This window comes from Ochotona curzoniae, unplaced genomic scaffold (genome assembly GCF_017591425.1).
Source record: "Ochotona curzoniae isolate NIBS_2020 unplaced genomic scaffold, NIBS_Ocur_1.0 scaffold_3208, whole genome shotgun sequence".
Lineage (NCBI taxonomy): Eukaryota > Metazoa > Chordata > Mammalia > Lagomorpha > Ochotonidae > Ochotona > Ochotona curzoniae.
Window position 1 is genome coordinate 26506187 of NW_024467106.1, and position 12211 is coordinate 26518397.

Sequence of the window (12211 nt, forward strand, 5' to 3'; positions counted from 1 at the left end):
TGCATTCAACCTCAACTGGATCTGCAAAAAGTAACAGCAATAAAATACATTAAGTAGGGAAATCTGACTATGGAATCCATATTGGAAGATAATACTGAATTAACATTCATTTTCTTGGGTGTGATAATGGACTTGCATGTTTCTAGTACAACCACGCTGAAATATTCAGGGGTGAACTGTCAAATGGTGGAAAGAGAAAACCAAACCATCAACAACTGGTAAATGTGTGAAAAAAAATTATTTTTGAAAATTCAAGACATTTTAATTACTTCAGCAAAGAAATGTTTTACAATGACCTTGGATAGCTTTCTGCTTATAAGCATAAAACCATGCTGCTCAAAGTGTTCAATTAGATTGACATCTTTAAAAGCATCTTAGTAAGAGATTCACTCTGCAAAGCTTTTAGATAAACATAAAAGAACTTCTGATTTGTGTAGGAATCTGAGTCCAGTTATGACAAAGTGGGAAAGTGAGCTACAAAGCAATCAAAAGAGCACATTGAGAGGCTTTGGGTGCAGTGTTTAATTAATGACCACAGATGTCAGTTTCCTCATCTGCAAAGTGAGCTAGGGGCCGTCTGCATCAGCCTGTTGTACCGGTCACAAGCAAAAAGGACATGAAAAAGACTTTATAAACTGGGAGCAGGAATGCAAGCAAAGTGAAAACATTGTGAAGTCCTACCAGCCGTTGTTCTCACATGCTATCATTCCTAACAAGCAACTAGGAAACTTCTTCAAGTGTGGATTGCAGCTCTGTCCATCAGGGACCCTGATTTAGAAGGCCCGGGAAGTGGGGACTGGAACCTGCTAGGTGAAAAGGTCCTAGGTTCTACAGTGCATGTGTTTAGAACCCACATTTTGAGAACCACCATGGAGAAGGCTGCTGTGGTCTAACTCCCTGCTCTTCAGGATTTGGTCCAGGAGCCACCAATATCATCATCATCATCAGGGATGTTATTGAGAACTGCAAAATATAGTCCCTCTCCAGACTGACTGAAAGGAATAACAATCTGTATTTTTATGAGGATACTCAGGTGATTCCCAGGTGCATCAACATTTGAGAGATACTGGTCCTAAGGGCAAGACTGGTGGGCCACCTCTCTGACCTCAGGCACCTGTTATCAGCCTGCTGCTGTCAGGATGTTGGTAGCCACTTCCATCGTAGTAGACACCTTTAGTTTCACTTAACCCTCCTCTCTGCTTATCTCTGCTTCTGGCTCCTCAGTCTCTCAGTAGGTCTAGTGTCTAAAGTCCTCGCCTTGCATGTTCCATGTCCCGGCTGCTCCACTTCCCTTCTAGCTCCCTGCTTGTGGCCTGGGAAGCAGTAGAGAATGGCCCAAGGTTTTGAGACCCTGCACCCGTGTGGGAGACCCAAAAGAATTTCCTGGCTCTTGGCTTCTGGTCGAAGTGGGCACTTGGGGAGTGAACCAGAGGACGGAAGATCTTTCTCTTGGTCACTCCTTCTCTCTGTCAATCTGCCTTCTTGCACAATCATCAATACTGTCTGTCTCCAGAGCTTTTGGCATATGATTTTGAAGAAGTCGTTTCACCTCTCCAAGCTTCCACTTCCTTATAAAACACGAATAATATTATCAACACCTGCAAAGTATTTAAATAATTAAATGAATATATAACATGCCTATGGCCCATAGAAGATGTCCAATGCATACTGACATCCTTCCCTCCATTTAAAATAAGTTTTCAGGCAGCTCTGGTTTTATAATGCATACCTAGTAAAATCAAGAGTAAAATAGAATATGTAAGAATATTAAATATATAAAATCTCTGTGCTTGGAACATATTGTCACCTAAGAACACAGGAATCTGTAAAATGGAGTGATGCTATAATCTAGAAAATTGGGCAATTTAAGATAGCAACTATGGTGGCCTTTTGGTATGGCAGTTAAGATTCTGTTTGGGATATCTGTGTCCCATATCAAGCACCAAGTTTCAAATCCTAGTTAAGCTCCTGACTTCAGCTTCTCGCTAATGCAGAGGAGGCAGCAATGAAGACTCAAGTAGTTGTCCTGAGGCCCACACGGAAAACCTGTACTGAGTTCCCAGCACCTGGCTGCAACCTAGTTGAGCTCTTGCTATTGCAGGCATTAGGGAGTGAGCCAACCAATGGAAAATATCTCTGTCTCACTTGCTCGCTCTCTCCTTCCTCATTTCCTCCATTGTCCCCAGTCTTCCTCTTTCCCTCCCTTTTCAGATTAAAAGAAAGGAGAGAGAGAGTCATCAATTACATTTTGTTGGAGAAGTTATACTTTGAGAAGTAATTGTCTTTGGTTCCCTTTATATCAATAGAAATTCTTGTATTACCTGTGCTTAGATTGTATTATAAACATACAGTTTAACAGAGTTATTATCTAATGCCAATAACATTCATAAGCAATGTTTTCAGCCTTGGGGATAACCTACATGGACGCAGTATTTGTATTTTGTTTATGTGCACATTATCTTTTAAGGGCAATGCTAAATTAACACCTTGGCATACAGGCAGCACATCGAAAAAATCAGTTTAGCCACAGAATTAGACTAAGTGGAACATGGAAAAGGAATTTTGAGATCTTCTCTGCCATTCTTACTTGACAAATAAGGAAATTAATAACCACAAAAATGCAGTAAGTTCCCCATAATCACATGCAGGGTTACCAGCAAAGCTGGGACCAGAGCCCAACTTGCAGGAATGTGCCTTGGTGTGCGTTGGCCTTGAGGACTGGCTAACATTTCAGCAGGATAGGCAATGGGAAGAGATTTCAGAGAGGCTTCAGAGTATGTAGGTAGAAGATTCACAGGTGTAATTTCACAGAGCCAGGCTCTGAAACTGAGAAATTCATGGTTGCATTTGGGGGAGTCACAGTTTGAGGAGGCTGGAAGAAGAAATTTCCATGAGGCTTTGCAATAGGACCAGAGATAGTCTGAGACTACTGTAACACTTAAGATCAAAAGAGAGGTTTAGGGATTTTAAAATTCGGCTCTTCTGTATCTGTACGCTCATGTGATTATTATTATAATCCTGTCATATTCTCCTGTGCCCAATGTAGCAATTTTGGGCCAATGTAGCAATTTTGGGAAATGGGTACTTTAAAGATGAATGCCCAATACATGGGAGGTCAACATTCTTGGCAAAGCAAAGGTTTCAAGTCAGACATCACATGCATAGCAAGACTGCATGCCGACGTTTGAAGGCATCAGGTCCAGTTTGCATCTTTCCTTTCCCAAATGCACGCTTTTCACCCTTGTTGGGCTGTGGGGAGGGTGGAGTCTAAAATTTATATTTTTATGTGCCAGATACTGTCCTAAATCCATGTATTATTCAATTCAGGGGTAGGAAATGTCCAGCCTATGGGTCAACTAAGGCATGCGAAGTCATTTGGTCTGGTCTTGCCAAGGCAACCACAGATGGGACTTGGAATTCAATAAATTTGTAGCAAGCTAGTTTTTAAATTGTTCATTTTGTGTGGCCCATGAATGATGTTATAAATACCCAAATGACCAATGGTTAAAAAAAAGTTCCCTATACCTGTTATTCAATAATTCTATGATGTATATTATATTCTATTACCATGATCATTTTAATATTTTAATATTTTGAAAAAGTACAATTCAACTTTTTAAGAAAGATTTACTTACTTTATTTGAAAACCAGAGTTGCAGAGGAGACAAAGAATGGGCGAGAGAGAGAGATTGAAAGCACTGCCACCTGCTGGCTCACTCCCCAATGGCCAGGGCTGGGCAAGGCCAAAGCCAGAAGTCAGGGGCTTCATCTCGGTTTCCCCATTGAGTGGCAGAGGCTGAAGAACTTGGGACCTTTTCTGCTGCTTTTCCAGGTGTAAAAGCAGGGAGCTGAATAGGAAGTAGGACAGCTGAAATTCAAACTGGTGCTCATATGGGATGCCAGCATCATGGGCAGCGGCTTAACATGTTACGCTGAAATGCCCATCACCTACTGTTACCATTTTAAGCCTTCATCCTGCCCCCCCAAAAAGAGAGGAAGATATGTCTCGCTGAATGAAAAAGAATGCATTTCTCCCTTGATTCACTGTTCCTTGATTTACAGTATCTCAACTTACTGGTATCCACTATTCACCTCCTTCCTTTCCCTTGACTTTGGGTTCAGCCATGTGACTTGCTTAGCTAAGAAGATGCTACATAATCTAACACTGAAACTCTGAAACTTACTTTTTTTTTTTAAGGATTTATTTATTTTTTATTGCAAAGTCAGACATACAGGGAGGAGAGATAGAGAGGAAGATCTGTGCGATATGGTTCACTTCCCAAGTGGCTGCAATGGTTGGAACTGAACCAGTCAGAAGCCAGGAGCCAGGAGCTTCTTCCGGGTCTTCCACACAGGTACAGGGTCCCAAAGCTTTGGGCTGTCCTCGACTGCTTTCCCAGGGCACAAGCAGGGAGTTAGATGGGAAACGGGGCTGCTGGGATTAGAACAAAATCCCATATGGGATTCTGGGGCTTTCAAGGTGAGGATTATAACCACTAGGCTATCGTGCCGGGCACACTGAAACTTGGCAACATCCTACAGCTGGGCTTGCTCGCTTATACTTCCACCCCGAGAAGAGCTTCCCCTGGATAGCTCCTGCCTCTATAGCCTGGGATTCATTAACCACGTACAGCAGGTCAGCCCCCGCCGCTCATACCCTGCCCTGCAAGATTCTCCGAAAGCTGAGTGACAGCAATGAGTGCCTCCCAGGCTGGCAGAACATCTAACACAAGCCCATTCCAGGAAACTCCCTTAGAGACTCATGGATAAGAATCTGGAACTACACGCACTCGAGCAGCAGAGCACCAATCGCAAAATTTCCTTTTTGGTTTTATGTTGGTAGCTGGACCAGATGATGGGACAGAAAGGGGAACTGGAATCTAACCTTTAACTGCTAATTATAGTAGTTCCATCATAAACACCCTTTTCACAAAAAAGAATCAATCCCTTAAATAAGATTTTCCCCCTCCAACAAACCCATACAAGAAGCAGAACCTAATTTTATCTGTTAGCAGTCACCAAGAATTAAGAAAGGAAGCCCACGTTTTTGGATAGAGATCTCCTCAACATGCTTGGCCCTTTAGTGAACATACATGGCTAGTCTTCACCCCCTCCCCCAAACTGTAAGTACTATAAGGAATTTTTAAAATTTATATATGTGTGTGTGTGTGTATACATACATATACATATAATTTTTATATTAAAGGCATATTGTTTTTTATTACACAGAGGTTAGGAGAAACAGATTTTCCTTCTGCTGGTTCATTCCCCAAATGCTTGAATAGCTAGAGTTGAGCTGAGAGCCATGAACCACCTCCTCCTAATCCTCCATGTGGGTATAGAGCCCCAAGGACCTGGGCCATCCTCTGCTGCTTTCCTAGGCCACAAGCAGAGAGCTGGATCAGGATAGCGCAGCTGGGACACGAACTGGTGCCCACATGGGATGCTGGCCCCAAGAAGCTGAGGATTAGCTTCTATGCCACCATGCCAGCCCCTGGACACTTTGCAAGTGAAACTAGAGCTTTGGATTTCTCATTCAAAAGTAGCAGGATCAGCATTCTGTCCTTTCCAATCAATACCAACAAATGAGAGGCCATCCACACTGACTGGATATCAGGATAATATAGAGGCAGGAATTTTCCAGCCCGTGAGGATAAACTGTACTGTTTGTTAATACTGTCTGAAAGCCCAACAGTTACATTTGGTGATGAAAGTTCAATAGATGTGCTTTTAATATGTTGTGCAAATCACACTTCTATAAATTGAATCTTATTCTGAATGTACCAAAGGACTATTTTAAGAAATGCTATGTTGAAATGCCTCTTAAATAATCACATTCTTGTATTTGTTCCGGGAATTTTCTATACTGGGTCCTCCTAAATCATGGGACACCTGGGATTCTTTTATTGGGGTAGCATCTCCACAGAAGGGCATCCACATCCCAATGACAACAACAAGGTTAAAATGTTTCATATCATCCTTTATTTCAAAAGAGCATTACCAACACTACTAATCTTTACAATATGTAAGGGAGGTAGTTAAGTATTACATCACATTCACAGATGAACAAACTGAAGCAGAGATGAGTAGGTTGTATTGAAACACATAATAGCTGGCACAGTTAGGAAATGAGTATGTTGTGGTTGTGGATCACTGATGACCCTTCCTACAGCTTCCCAGAGCAGCAGGTGCAACATAGAAACAGGCCATGTATACTCTGGCGACTCTAGGGGTATGCTTTACCTTGGGGATGCATACCAGATGCTAAACACACTGTCCTTTGACCCACATTTCCCTCCCATGCATGCAGCCTCACATACTCCTCTCTTTTAAGCAGGGAATCGCCAAAGCTGTTGTTAATGCAGGGGGGCTTAGAGAAATGGCTGGGAAGGAGGAAGACAGGAGAGAAAACGCAACTGATACCAAGGAAAAGGAAGAACAAGAGAATAAGCTGGGAACCAGCCCGACACAAAGAATGCCATGGCAGCAAAGAAGTGCCACCCATTTGAGAAGCTCAGACATTCAGAAATGCTATTAAAGGCTAATTCTCTGCAATGACATTACAGAGCCACTCTTCATTGCTTTGCCAAATATAATTATCAAGTCCTTCTGACATTCCCTGGAGGCAGAATCATTTCTTTCTTCTGGTCCAGACCAAGTGCTGATGTAATTGACCTGACACTGCAGAGACTGTTGACAACTCAAATACACTCTCCCACCATACTCTCTTTCCCTGCTCTTCTTGTCTAAAATACAACTAAAAAAATCACTTCAAGCTTCTCTGCAAAAATCCTAAAACACGTCCTCACTTATTGAAGCAGAACAGGTAGCATTCCTTATTTGATATTTCTAAAGCTGCCATGTTAGGTATACATGGGAATACCTTTAGTTAATGCTCCTTTATACATGATACATTAGGAAAATTTAAAATTTGTGGGTGCCAACTTTTTAGTGAAACATTGCAGCAGAATTGAAAGATCCTTTGGAGCAGGCACTGTGGCATAGCCAGTTAAGGTGCTGCTTGGTGTGCCAGCATTCCTATTGGAAGTCCCATTTTCTCTTCCTAGCTGGCTTCCTGTTAATGCACACCCTGAGAGGCTCAGTACTTGAGTCCCTGCCCGTCCTGCATGTGGGAGACTTAGATGAAGTCTCTGGTTCCTGGTACCTGGTTTCAGCTCAGTCCAGCTATTACAGGTATTCATGGAGTGAAATAGTAGATGGAACATCTCACTCTTTCTCTGCCACTCTCTTTCAAATAAAAACCATTAAAAAAAAGAAGAAGAAAAAAAGAAAGTCTTTTTCTGATCTTTCTAGTGGGAAGCCAGTGTAACAGAATGGCAAACAATCGGTCACCATCTTCAGTGGAGCTTATGGATAGCACAGGTTCTTTGCTGGTAATCAAAGAACCAACAGGAAAGGGGCTAAAGCGTAAGAGGAGTAGGCAGAAATGGCAGCATAAGCAGCTGAAGAAGTAGATGTTTAGGACAAAGACCTGACAACCAGAGGAGTTAGGTACAGTGGTGTCAGCATCTGAGAGGAAGGCAGTAGCACTAGCTTGTGTCTCAACCCTTCCTAGAATAGGTCAAACCCAGAAACATACCTTCTTCTTTTATTTTAATCAGCTGCATCAATCTTCAGGCATCAGCCTTTAAAACCTTGCCCCTTTTCCAATGAAAGCAAACAACTGTCAAGTTTTATGGAGTTCATGCTGCCCATGACCTTAATAATGGTTTCTTCTAGTTTTGCAATGCCCTGAGTTCCCTGATTATCTTCTTCTAATCAGTCAAATCTTCCCATCTGATATCCCCAACTCCTCTTATCCCCACTCAGTTCCATCTTCTCAGTATCACTTTGATCAGGTTACCGATTTGGAAATTCCCCACGTCCTTGCTGCCTTCCAGTTAGCATGAATCCTCAACAAGATCCAGCATCTGCTGACACGCCTCTGCTTGGAACCCCCACCTGCCAAAATGCCAACTCTAAGGACATAAATGCCACCTCCTCCATAAGGCCTTTCTTCAAGCTGCTTAGCTCTGTTTTCTGCTACAAGTGCACTTGAAGACACACACTGAGAGTTGTATAAAAAGCCTTACCTCCCCCTCTGGGCTGTGAACTGGATCTGCATTATTTATCTATCTAATTTCTGCCACATCTACCACCCAAGAAATGGCTACTGCATTTCCACTGCAGTGTAAGGAACTGCTCTAACGTGAATTCACAAATGAAGAAACTACAAGTACCCTTTAATGTGGTCTGACTCTCAGGATAAACAAACCCATGAAAAAATGTCAAGGGATGAAGCAGGGGCAGGGAGGTACAGCTACACTTGTGATTGAGGGCCACTGTGCCATTTTCAAGCTATTCTCCCGCACCAACGGGGTTTTGAACATTTTATTTTTTTTTTAGGATTTTTTTTGTTTTGTTTTTATTGAAAAGGCACATCAACAGAGAGAAGGAAAGATAGAAAGATCTTACATTTGCTGATTCACTCCCCAAATGGACACAATAACTAGAGCTAAGCCAATCTGAAGTCAGAAGCCTCTTCCAGGTCTACCACGTGGGTGCAGGGTCCCAAGGCTTTGGGCCATCCTCTGCTGCTTTCCAAGACCACAAGCAAGGAGCTGGATGGGAAGCGGAGCAGCCAGGACAAAAACCGGTGCCCCTATGGGATCCTGGCATTTACGGGTGGAGGATTAGCCAGTTGAGCCAGTGAATTCGTGAATTTTCTTACTATTGTATGGCTTCACAGACTCAAGAATTTGAGTCTGTGAAACTCTAGCAATGTCATAACACGGTGGGTTAAGCTGCCACCTGCAACACCCGCATCCCATGTGAGCAGCAGGCTTAAGCCCTCACTGCTTCACTTAGCTCCCTGTTAATGTGGCTAGGAAAGTAGCAGAAGACAGCTCACGTACTTGGGACCTTGTCACTCACATAGGAGATCAGGGTGGCATACTCAACTGCTGGCTTCAGTTTGGTCCAATTCTGACTGTTGCTGTGAACAAATGGAAATCTCTCTCTCTCTCTCTCTCTCTAGCTGCTTTTCAAATAAGTATTTCTTAACGGGGGGGAGGGGATGGAGGAGAGGCAGTGTTGTGGTATATCAGGTAAAGCCACTGTCTGCCTTGTGGAGATGCTGGCTTGAGTCTTAGCTGCTCTGCTTTCAATCCAGCTCCCTGCTAATGCTTCTGGGAAAGCAGCAGAAAACGGCTAAGTACTTGGGCCCCTGTACTCATATGGGAGACCTGGAAGAAGCTTCTAGTTTCAGTCTGGCCAAGGCCTGGCTGTTATGGCTATTTGAGGAGTGAACCAGCAGATGGAAGTCAACCTCTTTCCTCTCTCAACTAAAATCGGTCTTTAAAAAAAAAAAAAAACCGATCTGTACACCAATGGTCTCAGTCCCAACTATGTATCATAATCACCCTTAAGACATCTAAAAACACAGGGTCCCAAGCCTCAACCTAGGTCAACTGAATTAGAATCCTCTGGAACTGGGACCCACGGGGATTAATGATTTATAAAATCCTTTTTCTAAGGCAAAGCCAAGGTTGAAAATTACTGTTATAAACTCATAAATACCATTAACAGAAGAGCAAGTGCTTTAGGCTGCTGGCTTAATTATGTTTGTTCAGTTAGGAATTGGTTCCATGTTTTTATAGTTCAATTAAAATGTACTTTTGTGTGTAAGCATTTTTTTTTTTGCCCTACATTGTTCTGTGCTTAAGTCATTAAATCTTGAGAAAGAAAATAATAATATGTTTGTGTATAGCAATACACAAACTGCTTTTTGGTTCCTCCCACTGCTTTTTGGATTGGTTGCTTGGATTTCTGAGAATAAAATCTTCATTTGGTCCTCTAAAACCTTGTTCCTTAGAAGTGTGCTGATCTAACAAGCAGCACTGGCATCATCCAGAACTTGTAAGAAATACAGAATCTTGGGGCCAGTGTGGTAGCTTGGCAGCCTACTCCTCTCCCTGCTACACTGGCATTCTACATAGGCACCAGTTTGTGTCCCAGCTGCTCCACTTCTGATCCAGCTCCCTGCTTATGGCCTGAGAAGGCAGTGGAGGATGGTTCAGGTCCTTGGGACCCTGCTCCCACAAAGGAGACCTGGAAGAAGCTCCTAGCTCCTGGCTTCAAATCAGCTCAGCTCTGGCCACTGTGGCCATTTGAGGAGTGGGGAGTGAACCAGCACATGTCCGCTCTTTGTGTGTGTGTGTGTGTCTCCTTCTCTTTGTAAATCTGCTTTCAAATAAAAATAAATAAGTCTTTTTTTAAAAAAAGTAACGGCAATAAAGAAATACAGAATCTTGGGCTCCGCTCCAGAGTCTGCCCATTAACAAGATTCCTGAAGATCAGCAGTTGAGGCAAGACAAGTTTTTCTTAGTTCACATGCATGCTCACAACCTGCTGCTTCCCTGTCTTCACCCGGAAGAGGCAGGAAGGAGTGCATGGAGTATCAAGTGCTATCTTCCACAAGTTTTTCAAGCTGGGGATTTTATACAATGCATTTCCTAAAGGATCCATCTCATAAAAACTAGAAAATAAAATCATAGTTAAAAAAAAAAAGATTCTTAAACTTCCAAAGAAGACTCATCTTCTTGGGACTTCCTTCAGTGAATTAGTTCCTCCTCTAGTACGTATAAATATGATTCCAGAGGCAGGCATTTGGCACAGTAGGCCATCTTGCTGTTTTCAGATACCCACATACTGTATCCAGAGTACCTGGCTTCAGTCCAGGCTCCTCTGCTTCTGATCCAGCTTCCCACCAGTGTACCTCTCGAGAGGCAGCAGATAATAGGTCAAGTATCTGGGTCCCTGTTGCCCTCCTGGGAAACCCTGACTGAGTTTGAGGCTCTGAACATCAGCTTGGCCTGGTGATAAATGCTGCAGGCATCTGGGTATAAATCAATGGATGAAAGATCTCTTTCTGTCTCTATGCTTGCCATTCAAATAAAACAAAAATGAATATTTTTAAATATATATGATTCAGGGTATAAAAAAGGTATTCATTTAAGTTTTATATAGGGTACAAAGGATGAGACTATGTGTGTTATACAGAACTCAGAATCTCTAGGACCCAAACTTATGGAGGAGAGCTGCTTTGCTGCTGCAGTAAGTAGTTGTTAGGGGTTGGCCATGTAGATGATGATGATGCCAGTAGCACCCATCCAGATAGTACAGACTCCTTGGCTTTATGGACAGGACACACCACACCAAGGATTGAAGGAAGTGATCCAAGGTCACACAACAACGTGAGTGGACACCAGGCTTGAACTCAGGCCCTCCCTCTTAGGTTTACCCATTCCTTCTTCCCTACCACACAGCCTTGAAATCTCAGTCTCAAAAGCAGCTGGTCTGTCTTGGCACATCAGGGTCACATTGCTCCTTCAAGCTAACGCTGTTCCAATTCCCAGGAACGTTTTTAATACCAGGTTACAGCAGAAGCTGGACTCATATCACAGCTCCACTGTAACATGCACTGACCAATACATAGATCCAAACACGTTGGTGATGGTGTCCTAAAAAGGCCAATGTGAACTGTGTAATGCCAACTGGATAGCACTATTAGTCCCCTGAGCACAGCAAGGGAAGGGCCTTTCCTTAGGTGCCTAAGGACAAAACAGACATCGCACATTACATCACACATTAACTCGGTAGGAGGAGGTTGGGAAGAACTACAGAGTGAAGGCAAAAACAAGCACAGTTGGGAAGGCAACACCTTTAAAAAAAACACAGTGTGACTATAAAATTGCAATTCTTTTTCTTTAATAAAACAAACAGGGAATGTAGAAATCTAAATGAACATTTCTCCTTCCAAGTAGTTACATCCTTGGTTCCAACAACGAACCATTGTTGGGACATTATTTGGAACTCCTCTTTGGGGACAGACCTTCAAAGGCAGTTTACGAGCCACATTAGAAAATATCCTTCCAAACGCTGCTGGGCTGTTTGAAAACAGAAAATTCACACTCAGACAATGACGCTGAAAAAAAAAAAATGAAAAACGATGCTGCAGGGCTCATGGAGGTTTTTCTAAAGACCTCTAGCAAATTCTGAGTAACGCCATCGCCATGGGAGACTCGTGGACTCCAGGACAACCACTTTCAACAGGACATTCGTTTGGATACAAAAGTTCTCTTGTCTGTTTTTACTTCTTTAAAAAAAATCAGCCACACTCCTTTATAATCACACTTGCTTTCTTAAAAAA